The sequence below is a fragment of the Aethalodelphis obliquidens genome, unplaced genomic scaffold (assembly GCF_003676395.1).
Source record: "Aethalodelphis obliquidens isolate GAN/ISIS:26980383/991018 unplaced genomic scaffold, ASM367639v1 scaffold57, whole genome shotgun sequence".
NCBI lineage: Eukaryota > Metazoa > Chordata > Mammalia > Artiodactyla > Delphinidae > Aethalodelphis > Aethalodelphis obliquidens.
In genome coordinates, this window is record NW_020838001.1 from 10,452,479 (window position 1) to 10,474,372 (window position 21,894).

The 21,894-nt window shown below is 47.2% G+C and overlaps 1 long non-coding RNA gene across 1 annotated transcript in view; it reads right to left on the reverse strand.

Annotated features, from left to right (window-relative positions):
• Positions 1 to 518: 518 nt before the first annotated feature.
• LOC113609586 (uncharacterized) overlaps positions 519 to 21,894 on the reverse strand; it is an 80,954-nt gene continuing 59,578 nt past the window's right edge. The window contains exons 4-5 of the long non-coding RNA XR_003428711.1: positions 2,044 to 2,211; positions 519 to 1,037 (exon numbers count right to left, since the gene is read on the reverse strand). This is a non-coding gene — a long non-coding RNA (uncharacterized LOC113609586). The remainder of the gene's footprint in view (positions 1,038 to 2,043; positions 2,212 to 21,894) is intronic.

Consider the following 21,894-nt stretch of genomic DNA (forward strand, 5'->3'; position numbering starts at 1 on the left):
ACTACTCTGCCCCTAAATCGAAGGGCAAGTGCAAATCGTCTTGCCCACCACACTATGTAAACATACCTGGGGGAGAATGTTCTAGTCATCATGGTCCTTGCATTCTTTATTCTCTAACTCCTGCTTCTCTCTCCACAGCAGGCAGGTAGACTGAGCTACGGGTGGGGGAAATGTAAAGAGTACTTGAATTATTTACTATTAAAAAGCACCGAGCTGCCAACTTCCTCTCTGAATTATTTAGCACCGTCATGTACAGTTATGTATGTGCAATAATGTATGTATGTTAGGTTCACATTAACTCTGTAGAAAGTGGCTACATTCTAGGTAGTGTGACAAGCTCTCCTGCCCCTCTGGCATCTCTTCCATCCTGAAGTCAGGAACAGCTAATGGTGTTCGCTAGGGACCCAGAAGGTTCAGAATCAGGTCCATCAGGAAACACAGAGGGGCTTTTGCTTCTCAGAAAAGGTGAGATGACTGGGTCCCCGTTGCAGGGAGAAAAGGCAGAGCAACACATGCAATGAGGTTTTAGTTGTTTATTCCTGAGAGCCCACTGGAGGCCTCACTACCTCTTTCCCTCAAAATATAAGACACCAACTTCTGCTTTTCCAGAAACTGCTATAATAGCTGGTAGATAAGATGCATGTGTAAGACAATTGGAGAAAAAGAGGGTTCATCCAAGCTCCACCACTTAAATCTGGTATCTCTGTCTCTTTTATTTCTCAGAGTCTTAGATTCCATGTCGGTAAAATGGGAGCAGTGTACCTTCGTCACAGTGCTGTGGTGAAGACTGAATGCATTCATGTAGAATATCAGGTGCATGTTCATCCATTTGCGCCTGACACATCATAGGCATCAAACCCCCCATGTTTGGGGGATACATGAAATGAATGAATGAAAAGAAAGGCAGCTGGTGTCCGAGCGGATGGAAGGATGGAGAAGAGCCCACGATGGACGTGCCTTGGAGAACATGGTTTTGGGGACACTGGAAACAACTTTCCTTCTTACAGGTCCTGCATCCGTCTGCTGTACTAAGCCATCTGTAAGGCATGAGGGATGCAGAGAGGCATTTAGTATTTATTGAGCACATACTAGGTATCAGGTAGTGTTCTAAGCTGAGGGGAGATAGCCAATGAATAAAACCCAGACCAAAATACTTATACACTCTAGTATGAAGGAGATAGAATCACTGTGCTCAAGGAGCTTGGAAAGGGAGACAGACAGATAAACGTGTCGGAGCACAGAGTGTCACAGGTGCTGAGAGAGGGCTCAGGGCAGGGAACAACAAAACAAAAATGAAGACATGCTTGGGGCTGTGTCCGGGCGGTGGGGGCATTCAAGAGAAGTATCACAATGGAGTTTGTGTCTGAGCTGAAGTTCAGGGCTGTACAAACAGCACCAGCTCTATCTAGAGATGCTGAAGGAGGAGATGCTAGGATGTGGCTAATGATAGTTTTCTCGACTGGAGTATGAAAGGAGAGTTTCAAAGATGGGTCTTTATGCTACCATAATACATGCATTTCTATGTTAACTTTAGGAGGTAATAAAAATTTTAATTAAACATCTGCCAGGTTGCAAAAGGGCAGCCATCATGAAAAAATAATCTAGGTCATTTCCTCTTGAAAATGGCCAGTTTCAAAGATGGTCTTGGAAAATAAACGGCAAAAAGAAGCCTAATAAAATGCAAGACAGTGAATTTTATCCAGTGATAAATTTATCCAGAGATAATTTATCCAGAGATAATCTCTGATCATTTTATCCAGAGATCCAGTGAATCTCTCCAGGCTGGAGAGATTCAGCATTGAAAATTAGGAGACTTTTTTTTTCTTTCCCCTCTCTCTGCATCCCCCTCTTGAAGGCATCTATTTTTTTGGCTGCCCGTGAAAAGAACTTGAAGTCAGCCCATCGATGGAATTCAGGTAAATTGCAGCTCTTCTTGTGGACTTGAGGGGGAGGGCTTGAGAGAAGCCTAAACACTAGGGGCAGCTGTGGGACCCTGAATTAGTCAGAACTCATTGGGTTGCAAATGATTGAAACTCAACTCACACTTGCAACCTTCAAGCATGGCTGGATCCAGGTGTTCATGATATAATCAGGAATTTGTCTCTGGCCATGTCTGGTCTCTGTCATCCTCTGTGTTGGCTGCATTCTCAGAAGGCATGCCCCATGTCCTTGCACAGTGGCCTCTACGGTCCCAGGTGTATACACTATCGGCTGAACAAACACAGCAGAAAGATCATCCCTTCTCAAATAACTCCCTAAAAAGTCCTGGGATTGGCTCTGATCGGCCTGATGGGTCACATGCCAATCCGTAAATCAATCTGTGGCCAGGAAAACAAGCATTCTCACTGATCATGTGTCCACTCTTGGAACCAAGGGCCTGGAGTTAACCCTTTTTTTATTTTTTCATGGTCAACCTAAGTTATTTATTTAAGCCATCCCTTGCCATAAGCAAAGGGATAGCAGCTCAGTCTACTGGTCATAATTTGATGCAAGTAAAGAAGGTAAGCTTAAGGTCCCACATAGTTTTCTGGTCCATGTGCAGAGTGATGGTCCAAACCACTGGTGCCGTGGTCCAGGCTCTCCTTATTCATCTTCATTGCCAGTTGGAAGCAGACTCACATGAGAGCTATGGAATAGAGTATGGTGACTGTCTTCAGGGAAAGGGATTGGACCTGATGCAGAGATGGGGATGGACTATGAACTTGGTCTCTTATGCCCTCCATGCTGCAAACTCAGAAAGATGATCGGCAGGGTCACTCCCACCCTAGGAAGCGTGATGAAGCATGCTAGGGCCTTCCACACGCGAGCTGAGCCCTCCTCGCCATGGGCGCCCCTTGACATAGGCCACCCTAGCTGTGGCCGGGACCGAGCTCACAACCCAAAAACCCAGGACGCAGCTGCTGCTGCCATTCTCAACCTGGACCACCCTGAAGTTGACCCTTCTTGAACCACAGAGGTTGACAGTGAAGAACACGTAGCTCCCCTGGAAACCACCGGTTTACAGTAAAAGCGAGGTCTGTTTACCGAGATGAGAGGAAGGGGTTCTGGGCAGACAAGAACCACTGCCGCCCGGGGTAGGCTCCTGGAGAGTTCATCTCAAGGAAGGGATCTAGCTCGGCAGCTGAGCCTGGGATTCGAAAGGAAGGCGTTATTCTTGGACAGCGCGAGGTCTAGAACTCGACCGCGCCTTAGTTAGGTGGCCTTGACCATGTGGGCTTCGCACGTAAAACAATGACCAGCTTAAACTGGTTTTGCCTCCTTAAATAGGTTCTTGATTTGCCAAAGCTTGAGTTATTTCACAGAGACAGCACAGCACATGTGCAAGACAGGAACCCACGTCTCCAGGCTGTCTCCATGTCACCATGACCCTGGAACTGAGAATCTTCAGTCTACGGCAATACGGCAAGAATAGAAATGTTGCCACCAAGAGCCCTTTACGAAGCAAGAAGCCCGTCGATAAGGAAAATCTGGCTTTCAGCAGCACGCGTCACTTATGTGGACTGATTAGAGGCTAGCCGATCAGCTTCCGGGGTTGAAATTCCCCTAAACCCTTACATCTTGTCCCAAACCCCGGATCGCGGAGACAGATTTGAGCCCTGCCTCCTGTCTCCTTGCCGTCACCTGGCAATAAAGCTTGCTTTTTTCAAAAGCCGGCTTCTATGCGCATCTGGCAGTGAGCCCATGCTCAGTGCCAGGCTTTCCCTAAGAAGGCACAGGCTGTGGGAATAACTTGGAGAGACGTGCCCCCCACCAGAGCACAGTGCACCCGCAGCCCACTGTGGCCATTCCCCACTAGGGCATTTTGCAAAGGCAGGGCCATCCCCGTCTTAGCTGCTGGGCTGACCGGTTACCATGAAGATGGGAAGCTCTGGTGGCCAGAGAGACCAAAGGGACTTGCTACCCAGCATGGGCAGGACCAGCAGGGCTTGGAGGCAAGCAGCAGCCCAGAGGACACGTCAGAAACCATGGCCACGGAAGCCACCCACGTTTGGGACAGCTGTGTGCACACGTGAAGCCCAGATACAATCAGAAACGTTTGACGAGCCCACAAATTCAGGCCAGAGTAACAACAGCTGTGATCCACCTCCTCCCAGGAGCCACGCTGAGCATCTTCTGGGCACCATTTCCTTGAATCCTGACCGCAGCCCCACGACATAAGGATCATGATACTTCTTCTACAGATGAAGACACTGGGGTTCAAAGAGGTTCATCTACTTGCCCAAAGTCAAACAACCAAAAGTGACAGAGCTGGGATTTGAACTTGCACAGGTGGTGCCCCAACCTTCTTTATCTTACCCTCTTCCCCCTTCATTATCTTACCCCCTTCCCAGTGGATGTTTTGCACACATCCACTGGGGATGGGGGCTGCACCGGACCATCCAGGTTGCAGAGAAAATGAAGAATCACCCACAGTCCAGAAGCCGACGTTTCGGGGTGGGCCCACGTCAGATCCTGGCTGCACCTGTTTGCAGCTGCTGGCCTTTGACAAGTCACTTCGGTCCCTCAGAGCTGTTTTATCACCAGTCAAAAGGGCATAATAATCTCCTGGCCATCCCATAAGAGGCCACGTGATAGTGCACATGGATGTGTTTGAAAACTATGAAGTGCTGCACAGATGTAAATAATCATAATAATATCCTGCGAAGAGGAGGCCAATTAACGTATTAAATACTTCTGAGGGAGGAGATGGCGTGTGTTGATACACCACACTGTCTCAGCCCGAACAATGCCATCTGCCTGCAAGTATTGTGATGTGGGAGGGAAGAAACAATCTTTATCCAATTATCTTCCTCATAAAGATGTACTGGAGTACAATTAATTCTCTAACTATTTCATAATATTCTCTTAATTAGGGGTAAAAATAGGTTTTTCTTCCCGATGCCTCTGCTATGATATACGAAATGCTGCTTCCCCATTTGTAACATGCTAATATGCTGGTAATTAAGAGCTTCAAGATTCTGTTTAATGACTGCATTTGGTTTGTTGAGGATAATTGCATCTTCTACCCACTCTTCTGGGGTTCCCAGGCAGCATCTAGGGGGAAAAATGGTACATGAGAGACAAGAGAAGCCCTTCCCCCTGGGGGTGGTCCAGACATGTCTCCTCTCGACTCTGAGCGGGTATACGCTCGGGAGCTTCCCACCCCCCACCCCTTCCGAAAAGGGAAGCATTCTCGTGGCACGAGCATTTGCTCCAGTTCTGTGACTTTGGACTTGACACTTCACTCTCTCCTGACTCCCCAAGCCCAACCTACACGCTGGAGAGATCAACCAGCACAGGACTTCTCAGCCTCTGCACGACTGACATTGTGGGCTGGACCATTCTCTGTGGTGGGGCCGTCCTGTGCATCATAAGACGTTTACCAGCATCCCTGGCTTCCACCCACTACAAGCCAGTAGCATCGCCCCCTCCAGTTGTAACAACCAAAAATCTCTCCCAATATTGCCAAATCATCCCGAGCTGAGAACCACTGATCAAGTGTAAAAAAGATTAAAAAACAATGTAAAATTGTATTCGGAGGGGATCAGTTAAATAAATCATGGCACACCCATCCAGTGGAATTTATTCAGCAGGTAAAAAAAGAATAAGTCAGCCCTTATATGAACAGACACAGGACGATCTTCTAGCGAAAATGCCAAGGTGCAGAACAGTATGTGTAGTGAGCTAATTTTCTGTTCACCTAATTTGCATATTTGCTTATTTGGGTATCGGATGTCATTAGGGGGCACAAGAAGACGTGATGGTTGTCATCTCCTGGGAGGGTAATGGGCGAGCTGGACATAGACGTGGAAGGGAGACACTCCATGTTTACATTTTTGTATGAATTTTGTGTCCTGGGCATGTATTACTTATTTAAAGAGTAAATATAATTTTTAAATAAACACCTATCTCACTCTCTGGCTTGGAACAGTCTCAGTAAATTCTATTTCCGCTCCCTCCTCCCCACTGTCAAAGTTATTCTCAGAGAGCCTCAGACAGGATATTTCTTTATCTGTCACATTCTGTCTCCTTGAACATTATCAACAATTCACATCTTGAGAGCAGTTCCAAGCCCTGCAGACTGACATGCCCTGTGCAATGAAGGCCATGTGACTCGGGGTTTCAGAGAGAGAAACTAGGCTCCAAGGCTTGGCGAGGTCAGGTCCCTGATTCTACAGTGGCTTCTCAGGTCCTCTGAGACACCCCCAGTCCAGGCTGATGCAAAAGCTGAAACATGAGATCCAGACACACAAGTGATAAACTGGATTCTTTGCTTTGTAAAAAAGAATTTAAATGGGACGCCTTCAAACAGTGAGCCCTGGACGGAACAAAAACGTGGCTTTCCTGAAAAGGAGCTTGACTGACTTCACCCCGTCTAGAAAATTCTCTCAGATAGATATTTATGTCCTGCCTCATCTAGGGGTCAGATTATGGGTATGGGGTGAAATGATCTACCCAGTATCTTCATTTGTCATCCAATACAGTGATTAAGTCAAACCAGTATTTTCCAGTGTATTTGACACAAGTCTGAAGAAAATTATGAAACGGTAAGAAAGAGGCAGGACCTTGTGATAAAATAAGTGGGGAAAAACTGGGTTAAAGGAAGTTAGATAAGTTTCTTTATTGTAGGACTTCTCAGAGCCTTTACCGAGAATGACAATTTTTCTTGAAAAATAGATTTGTGGCTCTTTTCCTTCCTACCTTTTTCGGCGGGTCCTGTACCTGGAAGGCACAAAGACACGTCTGTGCTTCCTGCCCTGGGGTGGGGGGGAGGGGTTGCAGGGTGGGAAGAGAAGCAGCCTCAAAGCAAAGTCTCTTTCTGCCTTTAGTAAGTCAGGTAAAACAGCAGAGGAGTGCAGGATGTCCTCTAGCCACAGCAAAAGGGCGATGGGTTTCAGAGCTGTTATGGACTGAATGTTTGTGTCCCCCTCCCCCCTAATTCATATGTTGAAATCTTAACCTCCCAATGTGATGGCATTAGGGGGTGGGCCTTGGGATGATTAGGTCGTGATCATGAACGGGATTAGTGCTCTTATAAAAGGGACCCAAAGAGCCCTCCTGCCCTTTCTGCATGTGAGGACACAGTGAGAAGACAGCCATCTGTGAGCCAGAAAGTGGGGTCTCACCAGACACTGAATTTGCTGCCGCCTTGATCTTGGACTCTGCAGGCTTCTGAACTGTGAGAAATAACTGTTATTTAAGCCACCAGTTATGGCATTCTGTTACACCAGCCCAAACGGACTAAACACAGGATAAGGAGAGAGATGAAAGAATCTGCAAAGCTAGAGACAGAAGACATCCCGCAGCTTCAGAGCTCTGCGAAGTGGCAGCCCCTGCCCCGCTCCACGTGTCTGGCGGGACTCCAACGAAGTAGGGTGCCTCGCAGAGAATTCCATTCTCTGGAGGCAGCAGAGCTTCCAGACAAAAGGAGGGATTTCTCAGATGATACCTGGTAATTAGGAGCGCCCCCTCCATACACAATGCCTGTTGCTCTCTGAGATGCCCCCCAAGACATTTTACAGAACCAGGTGAGAAAAAGCCCAAGGATGACCAAGACCGGATTTCCCACCAGCCCAATGCTCAGAGAAGGCAGAAGGGGGTTAAAAATACATCGATTACAACAAAATGCAGTATTTGGTGCACACCGGAAGGCTGTGGGCTGGGATTCCCGCTTCCGACAAAGGCTAATGGCAGAATGAGTCTCCAAGATGGGGTGAGCGATACCCAGCTTCCCAGTGCCTTCCCTTTCTGTCTATAGATCAGACGTCGTAAAGAGTCCATGAGGATGACAAAGAACAAGATGAAGCTGCCCAGAGCTAGTGGGACACCCGGGGTGTGCCCAGCCCTGCAGAGCGCAGTGGAAGAGGCAAAAAGAGAAGGGGTGGCCCCACCCACTCTTAGAGAGCGAAATTAAGGGGCTTAGATGGTGCCCAGAAACTGGAGGTGATTTAGCATTTGTACCAAGAGCCTCAAAAAATTTTGTACCTTTTGGCCTAGTAATTCCCCTTCTGGGAATCTATGATAAGGATTTCATATAAAATGCTGGGGGATCTTTAGGTAAAAAATTAAATTATTGATAATTAGGGAAAAGAGGGAAGGAAATAAATTGAAGGCCAAGAATCGGAGAATGGACAAGTACATTACAGTACATCCATCAGATGGACTATGAGGCAGCCATTAGTGAGGTTTGTGCAAAGGCTTCAGTGATGTGAGAATATTTCATGTGAGGGAGCAAAGCAGGATACAAACTTGCACATCCCGAATGTGTGAATAAAATGCATTAGAAAAATAACTGCAAGGAAAGACATTAAAATGGAGGAGGGGAGTGGGGAAGGATGACAAAGCCAGGAAAAATGGTTTTAGGACAATCCAAGTTAGCATGTGGGGTGCAGGTGGGACTTTCCTGTGCTTTATGACTTCATTCCTTAAGAGCCCACCTGGACAGGTGAGACTGGAGGGTCAGAATGAGATGACGTCATGGCAAAGGTCCTCTCCCGAATTCTGAAATGGGACTTGGTTGGTTTTCTATGTCTGCCATAGTGTTGTTAAAACAACACAAATTTACTATCTCATGGTTTTCATAGGTAAGAAGTCCAGGTGAGCTGCACTGGGTCCCCTGCTTGGGGTCTCACAAGGCCAAAATCAAGGTGTGAGCAGGGCTGCATCCCTCACTGAAGGCTCTGGGTAAGAATCCACTTCCAAATTCGTTCAGGTTGCTGGCTGAATTCAGCTCCTTGCGGTTGTAGGACTGAGGTCCCCATTCCTTGCTGGCTGTCACCCAGGGCTGGTCTTTGCTCCTAATAGCTGCCTCCATTCTTCCTTCTGTTTTTCATGTGGCCCCTCCAGCAACGACAGCTCAAGTCCCTCTCAGGCCTCAAATCTGACCTCACCTTCTGTGGCATCTCTCTGACTCCAGCTGGAGACATTGATTTGCTTGCAAGGGATTAGGTGATTAGACTGGGCCCACCCGGGTACTCTAGGCTAATCTCTCTTTTAAGGTCTATAACCTTAACAACATAAGCTGTCCCTTTTGCCAGATAACATAATACACCGACAGGCTCCAGGGATTAGGGCATGGTTTCCTTTGCAGGGCCGTTTTGCCTCACACAGACCCCAAGACTCTTTCCTCCTAATTTCAAAACTTCTTGACCTCACTTCTTGATCGCCTGACACCACACATCAGAATGGGCCTCCTATTCTGCATCCAACCCAGATGAGTCCCAGCTGACCGCATCTCCAAACGTTTGCCTAGGGCTGGAACGCACCCACCAACTTCAGCTGCCTGAATTGGGGGCGGTACAGAGGTGTTTGATAGTTTTCTCCCCAGGAAAACTGCATTCACAGAGAATTTCCATGGACTTTTATGCAGCCAACACCAAGCGGGCTGCAACTACCCAAAGAACACGTTAATCAAGCGGCTGTAGAAAATGTGGGAAAGATGGAGGAAGGACATTTCATCTGTCACCCTCATCTCTCTGCCAAACTTTCCCAGCTCAGAGGAGCGCTCTTCCAGGTGTGACCCTCAGAGGCACCTGGGGAGCCGTAACCGAGAAACGCTGATTCCTCTGGCCTCACCTCAGGCCTACTGGCTCAGACCCTCCAAGCATTATGGCCCCAGAATCTGGATTTTAAATGTGTCTGTCTTCCCCCAGGTGATTCTTATGCACTTCCTTAAAGCGCTGGTCTCCGACTTTAAAACCTGAAGGTGATAGGGCTTCCCTGGTGGCGCAGTGCTTGAGAGTCCGCCTGCTGATGCAGGGGACACGGGTTCGTGCCCTGGTCCGGGAAGATCCCACATGCCGTGGAGCGGCTGGGCCCGTGAGCCATGGCTGCTGAGCCTGTGCGTCTGGAGCCTGTGCTCCGCGGCGGGAGAGGCCACAACAGTGAGAGGCCCGCGTACCGAAAAAAAAAAACAAAACAACAACAAAAACACCTGAAGGTGATAAATGAGAAAGGCTTATATGCCTTAGGGTGAGGGGGATCACAGGGTACTGGACTCTCCCCTGAACTCTGAAATTAATGACACATCAAGAGGATGCCCTTGGGGAGCAATAGAGCCAAATGGAAGGATTCTGAGGGAAGAGAAAGGCCAGCGATACAAAGCAAGACAAATAGGGTACAGCTGAGTACAGACCTGAGCTCAGGGCAAGTGGATAGGCCTGTCTGAGTGGCAGTGATGGCTCTGTGCAGCCGGCTTAGAGGAAATGCCTCCATCCGAGCTCCAGTGGAAAATGGGCACAGCATCCCGCTTCAGTGCCCGGGTACAGGGGCCAGGCTGACCTGGGTTCACCAAGGTCATCAGCTGTCTTATGCTGGGAAATAATATGAGGATAATAATAGTCCTTTCTTCATTCTCAGGGCTCTTGGGTAAATTAGGGTGGTTTTTCACATAAGCCTGTTTAACTTTTAAGTGCTTATATCAGCTAAGAATGCTTTTGGCTGCAAGTAACAGGAAACCCATGACCAAAAGCTCAGAGGTTGGTTCTTATTGGCTATCGTTCAAGCAGCTCAAGCAGGGCTTCTCAAACTCTAACGTACACACAGCTTACTGGGAGAGCCCGTCACAATGCAAACGTTGATTCAGTAGATCTGGGGTAGAGTCTAAGATTCTGCATTTCTAACAATCTGGCCCTCGGACCACACTTTGAATAACAAGACACTTGGCCTTTCTCTCACGGCTACAAAATGGCTGCTCCAGCTCCAACCATCACATTTGCAGGCAAGGCACAAAAAAAGGCATGACAGAGGCGTATGCCACCCATATCGACTTCTTGTATCTAAGAAAATGAAGCTTTCTCATGAGCCAGCAGAACAGACATCCACATAGGTTTCGTTGGTCTAAAATGGGCCTCACAGCCATCCACAGCTTCACAGGAAGATGGAAAAATGAGAAACAGAAAAGGTATAAGCCTTAAACCAAGCATGATTCACCCGGAGCTGGGCATGTTGCCATGCAGCATAAAATCCATTTTGTTTAGCAAGGAAGGAAAGGATGGATGTTAGGAAGCAAAGAGCATCCCAGCAGCACTCCACACTGTTTGTTATATGAATAAAGCACTTACACAAAGTGAATTCCCTCCAAATGTTAACAGTTTTCTCACCCGCATCTCATCCATGTGTATTGAGCAGACAAGTGGCAGGTTCCCTTCCACACTCCTGTCACCCAGACCCCAAACAACCCCACGCAGAGTGGGGGTGAGGGAGCTTTCTAGGGGCACAGCAGCCTTGGTTCCCCGGAGCCAGTCTCCTGAGCTGTGCAGAGTATCCAGGTCCCCGGGGAACTGACTCACAGGGCCCAAGGAAAGCATTTACACCCGTCAATGCGTGAGCCTCCTGGGACCAGGCAAGTACAGAGGTAAATCCCAGAGTAAATGGTCAGGCCGCCTTCCCTTTGTAGCTCACAGCCAACCAAGGGGGCGGATTTCCGACTTCACCAGTTGCTTTCATCCTCTACCCCAGCCTGGGACTCATCAAAAGGCAATGTGAGGCCCTCACGACTCTGTTTCAAAGAAGAGGCTTCGGCCTTCTTTCGAGTTCTGCAGAGCAGAACAGGTAGACGCCCAGCAGATGCGCTTTGTGAATTTAGCTGAGAAAGCCCCTCTTGGAAAAGTCTGAGCTGCCTTCCTTTTCCAGGGTCAAAAAGGAGGATGCCCCGGAGAACCTGGAAGTTCTGAAAACTGAACTTCACCTGCCAGCTTCTTATGGAAAGATACAGGGTAGAGGTCACCTCCTGTCCCAAATCTTCTGACATTCCAGGGTCAGTGGACAGTGGCCTGGTTAATTCTGGCCTCCCTGCCGCTCGCCGTTTGGTTTTGTTTGTAACTGAGCCATATTGGGTCAAGGTCCTCATCACTAAGTCTATTTTGCAGAGAAAAGCAGAGGTTCCGGAAGGCGGGTTCTACAAGTTCAACCCGCAGTCATCTAACCATGTGTGTAACTCCGGGTTTAGACCTGGTTACCAAGCTATCACCAGTGCTGGGTTTTTTGTTTGTTTGTTTATTTGTTTTAAAAACTCCCTCAGAAGGCAGCTGCAGGGCATAAAGAAAATTCAGCAAGATTTCAGATCCCAAGCCCTGAGTTTAAATGCTGTTTTTTTCCACTTTGCAGTTCGGAGATGAAGCTGAGCCAGTTTCACTGCCTTCATCTGTTTGAATATTGGTGATGGGAAGAGATGTAATAACAATAACCAACATTTAAGAGAGTACTTGGGAGGCACTGTTCTCATTGCTGCACAAGCATTAACTCATTTTGCAACAACTATGACATGGGTATATATCATTAATATCCCCGTTTTTCAGATGGGAAATGGGGGCACAGAGAGATTAAGTAACTTGCCCAAGGTCACACAGCTGATAAGAGGCAGAGTTAAGATTCCAACCCAGGCACTTTGGCCCTTCTGCCCAAGCTTATTTCCACACCGCACTAAAGCACTTGGAAACCTATACAATGATTCTGATTGTCAGGTATTATTATTCCCTTACACAGAAAGGTTAGGTGACTTGTCCAAAGACACAGAGACTGCCCACCTTCTGAGCCAAGCGAAACACAAGAAGGCAGCTCCTCTGTAAATTCCATCCTCCCTTCCCTTCTGCAGCCCAAGTCCTCGCAAAGGCCCCAACAACGGAGCCATCCATCGCCAGTCCTCAGAGATGCCCCCCCTCACACTGGGCACAGTCCCCACGGCTGATGACCTCAAATCAAGCATCCATTCATCCCACTGGCAGAAAAACCATTTAAGCACTTCGCTGTTTTCATTCCTGCCAAGCCACAGGGGTGTTGCATAGAACCACTTTTTTCTTTTTCTTTCTTTTTTGCATTTAATAATACATAATTACCTTTCTTCAATCATCTCGGTGGAATATGTGCTTTTCAACCTAACACTGAGGCTTTTTAAAAAATGGGATGGAGGAATGGGTGAGATGTATTTTCAATGCCCAGAAAGAACCTTCTGTGGTCCCTGGAGGGGAGAGTGAGCAGAGATGGATATCATGTTTGTGCTCCTGATTTGCTGTTCCTTGTGAAAGACTGTAATGAATAAAAAATACGGGGCAGGGGTGGGGCGGGGAGCAGGCAGACAGACAGAGCCGGGTAACTGCGTGCTCTTCACATGCTCTGAAGCCACTGACCTGAGAAGCAACCTTGGGTACCTTAATCAATCCATCCCAGTGGGTACAGGGCATTTGATGCCAAACCCAACTGCTCCAGCTGCTCTGGACCGACATGTTCATTGCCACTCAGGTCTTTGTTCTAAAATGATGAAAGTATACGTAATCCACAGGAAGAGGGAGAAAACACACAAAACAAATATTCCCCAGCGGTCTTAGCGAGCAGATCTGATGGGGGCTGGCCCATGCAGCTGAATTTCAATTGAAGGAGGTTTTTTTCTCAAAAGGGCCCCACTGGGACACTTATAAAGATGAAGGAAGAGAAACCTGCCTACACAGCGTAAGTTATAAAACAATGAGATTAATGATACGTAAACCTATGTAGGAACTCTATTCCAGAAGCACTGTATAATGATGATTAGGGAGAAGTGAGAAAATATACAAACAACACTCCGCATAGGCCCGACTGCATGTTAACTACTTCTGCCATCACTATGCCACCAACTAGCTAAGACGAACAGTTACTGTTACAGTGTAATCGAGTAATTAGAACATACCTAACGTTTATTGGAGGAATACACTGTTAGAAGCACTTTGAGTCTTTATTTCCTGTTCCAACAAGCTGAGAGGTAGGTACTGTTATTGGCTCTGTTTGGCCAATGAGGAGACCGAGGCACGGACAGACACATTACTTGCCCAGGTGGCTCCACTAGGTTCTAACCCAAGGACTCTGCCTGCAGAGCCCGTGGTTTCAGTAACGATCAGGACAGCAGGGGTTTAGGACCGTGGCTGAAAGTACAGGCTTCGAAGTCAGAGCGACCTGGGTGCGAATGCTGGATCTGTGACTCATTTTTCCCCTATAGAATCACGGTATTTTAAACTTTGAAAAACTACTGGAGACCATCTATTTAAACTCCCTGATTTCATAGGTATGGAAACTTGGGAACATAAGGGAAGGCCAGCCTGGGCTCACACATCTAGACCTCTGATGCTCCGCTGTGGGCTGAACTGGGTCATCACCATCACCTCTGGCTCACCTGTCTGCAGGATGACCCAGAGGACCGTCCCCACCCCCAAGGCAGCCCACTCCTCAGCACTGTGCTCTGCAGCCTGACTGCCCCCCAGACCTGGGAGAGGGCCCGGGTGCAGGAGGCTGAGCACGGCCGAGGACTTCCTGAAATCCCAGCCGTTTGGGGTCCAAGAAATCTGCGCGTCTCCCAAAGAGCTTACCCGGAACAAATCCAAATTCTCGGAACGTTAGGTAACCCCCAAAGCCTCCACTCTGATTCTTGGTTTGATCAATACCATGCGGCCAAGGAGAGAGCATAAAACAAAGTTACACACGGCTCAAAGGAGGTTACTCATAAATTCCTTAAAAGTTTGATCTTTTAATTAAAAAAAATAGTAATCTCTCCCTCCTCAGTAGCCCATCATATGCAAAGTATGGTTTACTAGGAGGCTCTGTAATGAAGCCTGATCCTGTAGAGTGCCTACACCATGCTGCGTATTCTTCTAGGGACCTAATAAATACACCTTAACACCTACAGCAAAAGATCAACTCCTTCCCACCTCCCCATTTACCTCTGTGGGAACTAAAGCACAGACACGTTAAGTCACTTGCTGAGGTCAAACAGCCAGCAAGCTGCAGATGAGACTTGAACCCAGACAGTCTGGCTCCAGAGCTCAGGCATATAACCACTACACCGCACTACCTCTCAGAGCCACAAACAAATTCACATTTCAGGAAACAGCCGCTAGTGACATCACTTTGGCGATGCCTACATTTCAGCCATACCCTCCACACTCAGTGCCCGCTTCCTACCAAACTGATTCCTTCTTCCTCCTTGTTATATTTGTTTTCCTTATTTTTTAGTGGAAAAAAAAATTAATCCTGAATGAAGCCAAGTTTAGTTGCAAATAAAACTGAACTGTCCACAACTGAAAGCATGTAATTAGAGAATGTTAATCTCTGGGTGGTTTTCCATCCCCTCCCCCAACCCAAAAATACACTAACATTTGCAAAAGAGAATTCATCTTTACCTAAAACTATAATTAAGCGGCTGCTGGCGGTTACCTTGGTGACATTAAAAAAAAAAATTCTCCACTACAGCTCCCCACACTGGATAATACAAACTCGGCAACCAAATAAGTCAACAGGTTGTCCAGGAAACTGTTTCCTTGACAACCAGGAGGATGGAGGGGGACGGAGAGCTGGGGAAATGTCAGAGCAGCAATGCTATATTAAAGAAGCAAAAGCCCCCTCTGGCATGGCTGAGCAGTTTCCCCAACTTGTACCAAGCAGCACAGCAGGGAACAAAAAAGGTTCTTTGTTACATGAGGAAGGTAGCTGGGGGGAATGTCAAAACCCACATCTTACCCATTGGGTGAATTTCCACTTGAGGGCATGGAACACAGGAGGCTGGGCCCGCAGACCCTTCTAACTTAGAAAAAAAAGCCCCATTCATTCTCTCACTTACCAAACGTGCATTGAGCATCTGCTAAGTGTCAGCATGTCCACACCTCCTGGCTCTAGCCTTGGGTGGTTTTCCATGCTTTGGAACCTTGGCCAGGTGGGCCAAGAATTCAGGAGATGACAAATAACTTGCAGGACCATTTTTTGGAATTTTAATGTCTGGGTTTCTCCTCGTGTATTCACTTTCCTGTCCCCCATTCTAGCAAGACCAGTTCTGTGCTTCCTTGTCTGGGCTGGGGGGAGAAGGGAGGAGGGGGAGTTTGCAGGAGAGGGAAAGCTGGAAGGGTGTGCAAGACGATCTTGCCACTGGCTCTCTTTTAAAGGACAAATCGCTTGTGGATGGGATTCAGTCATATGACCTGGAAAATCAGGACAGGACATGACTGCCCCTGAAGAACGCAGGAGAGGAGTGGGAGAAATGACCTAGAAAGATTTCTTGAGACTGTGGTCCTTCAACAGAGCAGGGGTCTGGGACCTTAGCCATGTTGTAGGTGGGTGGGAGTGTGTCGTGCCCTTGGAAAGGAATGGTCACAGGGTCTTAGTCTGACCAAGAGCAGCTGGAAGGAAGCAGCAGACCTGGGATTGGCAGGGCTAAGACGTGTGGACAGATGAGCAGAGGCCTGGCCAGGGCTTCCAGGCTATATAAGGCCCCCAAAGCTTTCTCTACCCTAGGGATGGGGGTGGGAGTGGTGCAGGGAGCCCCCAATAACCAGTGAGGCGGGCTTGAAATAGATTTTTTTTTAATACAGAAATGCTCTATTTCTTGCTTCTTAAGTCCATGGACAGCAAGTGTCATTTTCAATGCTGCATTTTCCAAACTACTTGAAAGTTCCTGCAGCTGAATTCTGCAGAGAAAAGAAGAAAGGAATAAGGGGCAATCCAGAGGCACCTAGACCTGGAAATCCCAGATCAATTCTCCCTTCCACAAAAACCCTTTCACCTCTGGCTGGCCCTCCCAAGTGTTTTGCCGTGTTCCTTATCTAAACGTGCTTTTCATCAAATTATTCTCTGATCATGAATGAGAAGGCAATGCTGTACCACTAATCATCACAGGGAGGACACTCAGTTCAGGAGTCTCCTCTTTCCACAGCCCAGCTGACACTGACAGAGGCAAATGGATCTGAGTGTACAGACGTGTCATTAACACACGTAGCAGTGAAAAGAATGACTTGGATCTGCATTGCACTTTCACAACAGGGAATTTATTTGCTCTTTACAACTAATCCTGTGCTGCAGATACCCATTTTACAGATGAGAAAACCAAGGCACAGGAAGGGTAAAGATTTGCCCAGGGTGCCCACAGCCAATTCAGTGCCAAGAACCAAGGCCAGGGCTTCTGATCCCAACCCCCAACATCCTTCTCCCTCTGTGCTCACACGTCGCCTTTCCTCTGTGTTGGTTTCACTCCTATGTCCCTAATTTTCCTTCCCCTACTGTTTTCCTTCTAATTTTTTTTTTTTTTCTTTTTGCCCCCTTCAACATTCCAGTGGTTCTCAACTGCAGGTAACCCCTCTCCCCCAGGCCACATTTGATGATGTCTGAAGAATACTTGGCTGTCATTCTGGACGGAGGTGCTAATGGGTAGAGTAGAGGTCAGTAGATGCTGTCAACATCTTAACAATACCCAGGGCAGCCGCGCACAACAGAATTATCCAACCCCAAATGTCAACGGTGCTGAGGGTGAGAAACCTGTGATCACAGGAAGATAAAAGAATTGTACACGTAAAGCACATGCAACAGCACCTGCCACATAGTCAGCTCTTATTATTTGGGTTAATGATATTGTTCACAACACTCTTGCAATGGGGAAGTCTGGGTTACTTATAATAAGGAAAGAAGAAAAAGCACTCTGAGTACTCAGGCACTTTGGTTCCAAAGTTTATTCATTTACTAAGTAGTCACTGACTTCCTTCCCTAGGAAAGGGCCTGCAGCGCACAAAGGAGAGAAATGTCTTGTTTTGTGAACAAGGTCAAGCACTGGCCTTTAAGTCTAAATGTGCAACCCAGGAAATAATACTGAAGGGCGCTGGGATGAGGGTCCCAGAGGACCTTTCATGAGCCTTGAGACAGATCTACCACTGGGTCTTCAAATCAAAGACTCCCAAGCCTCAAAAACAACCAAAGATAAATTATTTTGCCCAACCACCTTTTTTTTTTTTTTCCCTGTACACCCACTTCCACCATGGAACAAAGAAAAGGTCTGGAAGGTGAGGGAGATGAACGCAGTTTGCATATCTAACAGCCCAAAGGAAGGTGAAACTAACAGAACCAGAGATTATCAAGTTAGAAGTGTAACACAGAGTTGGGGGGAACTGTTCAGCTTCTAAGTAACAGGAGCTAAAAATACCTGTGTCACGTGTCATTTACAAATTCAAAGGGCTGTTTAGACAATACTATGATCAGACTGCAACTGATACACATTTTCCCCCCAGTGGTTAAACACAGCCTGAGTTTTAAGTACCAAACAGCTGCCTCCAGGTTTGTCTGGAAAAACCACTCATTAATTTCTATTTTTGATTGACACACTAGGGGGTCCCAATCACTTCCTTCATCCTGGTGCCTAAAATCAGATGATAGTGGAAGACTGGAATGAGCAGCTGAAAGGAGGCAGAGGGAATAAGGGAAGAGAGCAAAAGCTTGAACAAAGGCAAGGAGGGACTAGCGCTCTCCACATGCCTGCCTTCTCCCCAAACCAAGAAAGTTCGGGGGGATTGGAGGGATGACAAGGCAATAAAATGAGAATGGCCTGTAGCCCTGGAAATAATTAAAAATTCCCTCTTCACATTGGGAGGGAGGGGAGACTAAAGAGCTCAGTATAATCAGGTGAAGCTTTCTGGGACCTGGGATGTGAGCAAAACGCTTCTGCTTGACTCCTTCCCCCATTCACCCCCCCACACACACACATACCCATGGGCCCAGCTGGCTGAATGGAGGGTGGTTTCTGTGGAAGCCCAGAGTCATGTCCAGTGTCTCTTAAGTTTCTCTGGAGAGAAGAGGGGGCGTCTGGGTTTTCTTTTTAGGGGTATGGAAACGCTCTAAAATTGGATCATCGTGATGGTTGCACAACCCTGTGAATATGTTAAAAATCCAGTTGCATACTTTAAAAGGTGACTCTTATGCATGGAAATTAAATTAAGAATAGAGACAATCAGGAAATTATTCTAAATAAAAGGTTTTTCCTTTTAAAAAAGTAGGAGTGGGCTTCCCTGGTGGCGCAGTGGTTGAGAGTCCGCCTGCTGATGCAGGGGACACAGGTTCGTGTCCTGGTCTGGGAAGATCCCACATGCCGCGGAGCGGCTGGGCCCGTGAGCCATGGCCGCTGAGCCTGCACGTCCGGAGCCTGTGCTCTGCAACGGGAGAGGCCACAACAGTGAGAGGCCCGCGTACCGCAAAAAAAAATAAATAAAATAAAAAAGTAGGAGTGGGGTGTAGACCCAAGGAATCTAGATTGAAATCTCACCTCTCCTTACTCTTAGCTGTAAGACTTATTCAGCCTCCCTGAGTCTCAACTGTCCCATCTGTACAATGGGAATATTGAGAGTATCCTTCCTTCATAGGGCTGCTGTGGGGACTAAGTGGGATGCTGTTTGTAAAAAGCCTGACCCAAGGGGAGTGCTTCGAGCTCTGCGAGAGAAGATGAATGAATGATTGGTAGGAGGCTGGAGTCTTAAAATGGGCCTGGGCAGTAGAAGAGATGAGCCCACAACTTTCAGATGACAGGACTGGTAACCTTGCAGTGAGAGTGTGTCCCCTCAGACCCTGGCACCATCAGTTGACCAAGATACACAGCACAGATAATAGTAACTGCCGTTTATTGAGCACTTACTATACGGCAAAGGCCTCATATGCATTATCTCATTTAATCTTTATTTCAACCCTACGAGGCAGGTACTATTATATCCCCATTTTACATATGAGGAAATAGACATAATTTAGTCATTTATGCAAAATCACAGAGAGAGTAAGAGGCAGATCTGGTTCCAGTCCAGGCTGTTACCTGAGATGGACCAGGTGAGCTGGAGCTAGCTCTTACCAGCTTGAGAAGGCAAGTTGATAAATAGCCAGGGATTCTGATGATTACCTATTCAAGAATTTTACAAACAGGCTATTAAATCATTGGTGGCAACCACAGTAGAAATCAGCCATGATATGAGCATTTACACCAAGGAAATCTGCAACTGTTACAAATCTGGACTTTCTCTCTCCCCCCTCCCCTCGCCCACCTCACCTCACCCCCATCCACAGCCAGTGTCCCAGCACATCTTTAACTACCAAACTAGGAGGGTACATTGGGCACTCCTTCCTACACAAAATAGTAAGAAATCTTTACGTTTTCATGGCACTTTAGGGTTTACGGTGCTTTTAAATCCATCAAAAAAAGAAAAAAAAAACCTCACAGTTGTGAAAAAAGAACTATTTGCATTGATAATAATGAAAACAGGATCCATAGGTGATGAACCCAAGGGCCTCAGTGGACCACAGACCTCCTGAATTCTAACCAGGCCCTTCTATCTTGAAAGGTAGCAGCCCCAGGAGTAGATGGCAGGTAGGCTCTGTTCACAGCTACCAGGCATCTCATGGCATTGGGCAGGTGCTGCCCTCACGGACTTTGGGAAGGGGACCCTCTCCCTCACTCCACAGACTATGATTCCACAGGCCCCACAGCTCCCCAGAGGAGTGAGCCAAAGTTTTTCACGGTTTCCACGTGGAGACAAGGGGGAGGTGGCATTTAGGTGGGTGTGGATCTTGGAGGAGCAAGTGCAACTTGCAAGCTAAGTTTGACGAGCCTCTGCTTTGCATAAGAGAAAGACAGTAAATGTTTCATGAGTGAATGAATGGAATCGTCCCTCCTGTCCTTCGAGATTTATAGGCTCAAGCTGAAGCTATAAGTCAGGGCTGTGCAATTGATTAATTTCACCAGTGGCCCCAATTAAAGGCCTCCCTGCATCTACACTCTTTGCCCCGACCTTGTTGTCCCACCCAGAATCTCAGAGGTGCCCGCTGCCTTCTCCCCTCCGAATCTGCCACCTCATCAAGAATTCTGATGAAATGCTTCACTGTGGCTTCCTCTTATCTAAAGAGTCAGGTACAAGATCATCCCCAGTAAGGAGAACAGAGAAATCTGCCTTCAGCTTAATGAACAAAGACATTACGGAACATCTCCACCCCCTCGGGGAACACAGTCCCCTTAGCTGAGAAAGATTCTTAAAGAAATTCTGAAGGAACAACGGGCTTCATTTCCATTCCTGCTTTGAAAGATGAGTTTTGTCTGAATCACTGCTGAGCTGTCCCCTCTCTCCCTCTCTCTCCATTTGCAGCCAGATTCTTTCACCAGGATTAAGACATCATCTCGCAGTTCTGATTTAGACGGTGTTTGGGCCTTACCCTTCAAATGGGAGTTCTTTTTCTGGTGTGACGTAAAGTCCCAAGATACACCAAAGCCAGCACTGCTAAGGTCTGGGAGAATCCAAAATTTGATTTTCAGACCCTTTCCCAATCAAGGCAAAATGAAGAAGCAATCTACAATCTCCCTACTCAAAGTGAGGTCCGTGGACCATCTGCCCAGGGATCACCGGGAGTCTGTTACAAATCCAGAATCCCAGGACCCACCCCAGACCTACTGTTTCAGAGCATGGATTTGAACAAGATGCCCAGGCGATGTGGCTGTGCATCCAGGTTCGTGATGCACTGGTCCCTGCTTCTCCGGGTGACTCTGTATCTCCCCTGATGTCAAGGCCTCTGGAGTGAGTTCCAAGCTGAACGTCAGCCTTCATTCTCAGTATTACAAAGGACAGCTTCACCTAGCAGAACACAAATGCTTCTCACCTCCAATGCATGCATGCATTTGCATACATGCCCACACACACACATACGCGAGCACACTTCCTACGACCAGGCTTGCCAAAGTCCCTCACTTGTGAGCCTTACTTGAAAGGTTTTCTCTTCTGAAGCACAAGCCTTTCTATCCTGAAGGGCCTTTCAGATGTCCCGCTGAGACCCAGGGATTCATTCATAAGAAATGCTTAGTCTTATCTTGAGATTAAAGGTTTCAAATGATTCCCATCTGATCCCAACAGGAGAGCTCCTTGCTAAAATACAAGGGTCTTGTTGGAAGTAATCTCCATGGAAATAATTAACCCAATTTATTAACAAGGGGAAAAAAATCCTAAGGATATTTTAAACTTTTAAATATCTCTGCAAACTAATGACAATGAAAACAAAGCATTTTGAAAATGAGAGAAACCCCAGAGCAGAAATTAAATTCAAACTAAAACGCTCTCTGAATTTTAACAATCCTATTTTAAGCTCTTAATAAACCCTGGAAATCCAGTTAAT